The sequence below is a fragment of the Octopus bimaculoides genome, chromosome 11, assembly GCF_001194135.2.
Source record: "Octopus bimaculoides isolate UCB-OBI-ISO-001 chromosome 11, ASM119413v2, whole genome shotgun sequence".
Taxonomy (NCBI): domain Eukaryota; kingdom Metazoa; phylum Mollusca; class Cephalopoda; order Octopoda; family Octopodidae; genus Octopus; species Octopus bimaculoides.
Window position 1 is genome coordinate 16,933,831 of NC_068991.1, and position 4,349 is coordinate 16,938,179.

Below are 4,349 nucleotides of genomic sequence, written 5' to 3' on the forward strand. Positions count from 1 at the left end.
AATGACAATAAATATACTCATCTATGGTCATTAGTGGAAGAGTGCTACGTTGAAACCTGGTTCCTTTCGGCGCAAACACAAATTCGTTTGCAGTCTGTTTTTAATCCTGGTACTGTTTTCAAGCCTGGTACTTAATCTGTCGGTCTGTTTTGCCGAACCGTTAAGTGACGGGGACGTAAATACACCAACATCCGTTGTCAAGCGGTGGTGGTGGTGGTGGTGGTGGTGGTGGACAAACACAGACACAAAGACATAGCCCTCCACACACACACACATAAATACGACGGGCTTCTTCCAGTTTCGACTCACAAGGCTTTGCTGGATCCAAGGCTAGAGTGGAAGATACATGTCCAAGGTGCAACCCAGTGGGACTGAACCTGGAAAAATGTGGTTGGCAAGCAAACTTCTTACCAAACAACCACACCTCGAATCTGGTGTATCAAATCGAAAAAGTTTTCTTCTACTGTATGCAAAAAAAAAAAATGTATATTAAGACAAAGCAAATTAATATCTGTGTAATAATACATACAGTGATGGCGAAAAATCTATTGATATATTCTGTTAAACATTATAACAATGAATAACGTATAGCTTGATGAACTATGCCTGAAAAATTCACTTATCTATCAAGTTGCAATTCTTTTGATCATAGGTCTCGTCACTAAGGGACGACCTACTGCCAGAAAAATTACAATAACAACAGCTACAAATCTTAAAATATCGAACACGAGAAAGTAGGGTACAGGATATTCGCTACAAATACATATGGTTAAGGCTAAAATACCAAAACAAACTCTACGTTACAAATCGATAGAAAGTAACACACAAACGTTGTATGAAATCACCGAAAGATTTTGGAAGCCATATTAATTTTTTTTTTAAATTCTGTCTTTAGCAACTAGGCAACGGATCGAAGAGAACAGCCGAGACCTTACGACTACAACAGAATTAGCCTCGTGTTTGACCTTTATCGTTTATTGATCGAACAGAATGGGATAGCAAGGAAACATCGAGCAGAATCAACGGCCAACTCATATTCGAAGTAAAGAATATACGTAAGGACACACACTCGCACGCACGCATATACATACATAGATACATGCATATATGTATGCACGTACGTTTACACTCATGCATATACATACATATGTCTGTCTGTCTGTCTGTCTGTCTGTCTGTCTGTCTGTCTGTCTGTCTGTCAGTCTATCTATCTGTCTGACTGTCTGTATATATGTATGTATGTGTGCGTATGTTATTATTTAGCTTTATTTCTAGATTTCTCGCCAACATCAACAGGGTAGTTGTACACGTAGACGTACGTGTGAACACATGCAAGCGTTTGGCGTCAGTACATGTGAAGATCTGTATGTTTTATTTTATGTACGCATACTCATACATATAACTGGGTAGGTAAATGCAAAGCTAAAGAAATAAATAGAAAAAAGAGAAAGAGAGAGAGAAAAGAGTAAGAGGAAGGAAACCAAATGATAGAGGAGCGGTGTAAGAGTCAAACAAAGAATAAGTGATTCACTAAAACAGTTTGTTTCTTAGTGTCGTAGGATTTCATCCACACAATTATGATTGAAAATGATATAATAAAAATATTAAGATGTATCGAAAAAAGGTGTAAGAACAATAGTTATCAAAGTATTGTCTCTTTTCATCTTCTATCTTCTCCTTGTTTCGGTCATCTGACTGCAGCTATTCTGGAGCATCGTCTCGAAGGGCTTAGTCAAACATAACGATCCTTGTTCTTATTCTTTAAGTTTGCTACTTTTGCTATCGGTAATTTTTAAAAAGTAAATACTGTTGGAGATGTAGACCATCGTTGGTGTTGTATAATCAAGCCAAAGAATGCTGGTTAACCACTGTTCATTATCACCCTTTGGGACTTCTTGGTGTTGGTGGCTCTGTCACCCGTTTCGCTGCATCGCTTGTGTATACATACTTTTTAATTTCATTCGTAGGCAGTTTTGTTTCTGGTATTTAGAACTGATCTGTAGTGCAAAAGTAGGCTTCAACAAACAAAATTCTTTTGGAAATTGTTTGTAATGGCTACACCTTTCTCTGTAATTCTGAATCGAAACTCGTGAAGAGAAAGGGATCGGGATCTAGTGCTGTTGGGATGTTTCATTTCAAAATCGAATGTGTTTGTCAACTTTGATGAACATATTATATATGAAAATTGATTCTTCAGAAGAAGTCTTTATGAAAATATCATCTACTATATCTGGAGAAGAAAATGCAGGAATAACAGGTTTTACAAACACTGCACTCGATCAGATCCATATACATATAATGGCTGACTTGATTACATAGGTAGTCACCAATGTCTATTTATACGTAGTGCATAAGGAATAGACTGAAAAATCAAATATGACATTCCTATTAAATCAGAATGCATATATATACTATTTTTACGCTGAAAGTGATATGTTGCTGCGAAATTAACACATAAAAATATGCATGAGTATTCACGTCATCAGTGTAGGATCGCATGAGAGAAAGCTGCAAGAAAAATAAACTCGTGTAAATATAGTTTGTAGGCGACGTAAAGAATAACAGGTGGTATTGCAAATAGAGTCACATTGTTGAAGCCACGAACAAAATCTCCCATAAGGAAGATTCTCTACTCTAAAGCGTTCCACAATTTGGGATATAAAATATAAATCACAGAATTAGTGTTGAATCTATACATATGCGGTAAATGCTAAAGAATAAAGAATGTGATGTATTTCAGTAGATCCTAAGGGAAAGTAAGAGTGATCATATATATATATATATATATATATATATATAATTATATATGTATACGTGTGTGTGTGTGTGTGTATGTAATATATTCTTTTATTCTTTTACTTGTCTCAGTTTCAGTCATTTGACTGTGCCCATGCTGGAGCACCATATCTTATGGTTATATATATGTGTGTATATATATATATATATATATATATATATATATATATATATATATATATATCCCACGGATATGGTGAAGTGGTCCCATAAAAATACATGTCATGCCCAAACAAATGCAGAAATGCATTAATAAAGACATAAAATCTGCATCCGTGGAGTATTTCTCGTCATTAATATTAATATGTGGGTGTGTGGAGGGAGGGAGAGAGAGAGAGAGAGAGAGAGAGAGAGAGAAAAGAGAGAGGGAAAGAGAGAGGGAGAGAGAGAGGGAGAGAGAGAGAGGGGGGTGCGGGAAGAAAATGATGCAAATAGGTAAATAAACAGACCAGCTTGGGTTTGATATACAAGATATATTTTTCATGTATGCATGTAAATAGAGAAAAGGGCACAGACTGAAATTTTTCAACCGATGAAAATTCAAGTAATAAATATATGGATATTTATATGTTAACAGAGCAAACTGACAAGAGAGAACAGAGACACAGAAAATGAAAGGGGAGAAGGTATGGTGCTACAAGGAAACGGAGAGGAAGCGCTAAATGACAGAATAGATATGGGAGGAGTTATACAAATTACATGTTTATTTTTTGAGGTAATATATATATTTTCTTCTGAAAATTAGCGTTCATTTCATCACTTTGTATAAGCACCGAGAAATTTGGTAAAAGCCGAATCATAACTATTGTATGTCGTTGTTGTTGTTGGCACTCCGTCGCTTATGACGACGAGGGTTCCAGTTGGTCCGATCAACGGAACAGCCTGCTCGTGAAATTAACGTGCAAGTGGCTGAGCACTCCACAGACACGTGTACCCTTAACGTAGTTCTCGGAGATATTCAGCGTGACACAGTGTGACGAGGCTGACCCTTTGAATTACAGGCACAACAGAAACAGGAAGTAAGAGTGGGAGAAAGTTGTGGTGAAAGAGTACAGCAGGGTTCGCCACCATCCCCTGCCAGAGCCTCGTGGAGCTTTAGGTGTTTTCGCTCAATGAACACTCACAACGCCCGGTCTGGGAATCGAAACCGCGATCCTATGATCGCGAGTCCGCTGCCTTAACCACTAGGCCATTGCGCCTCCACATTGTATGTCGTATTTATTGAATATTACCCATGGTGGCAAAAGTATACATTCAGAGTTGCCCGTCACATGACGGTTAAGACTCTAGAAAATTACGTGTTCCTCATCACACTCACATGCGCGCGCGCACACAGACACAAACACACACACTCTCTCTCTCCTCACACACTCTCTCTCTCCTCACACACTCTCTCTCTCCTCACACACTCTCTCTCTCTCTCTCTCTCTCTCTCTCTCTCTCTCTCTCTCTTTAGCCCTACACACTCCCTCCACACTCCCACCACACACACTCATGCCCCTCCTCCACCACACACTTCCATATAGAGAATTGATGAATAAACATCTCTCGGT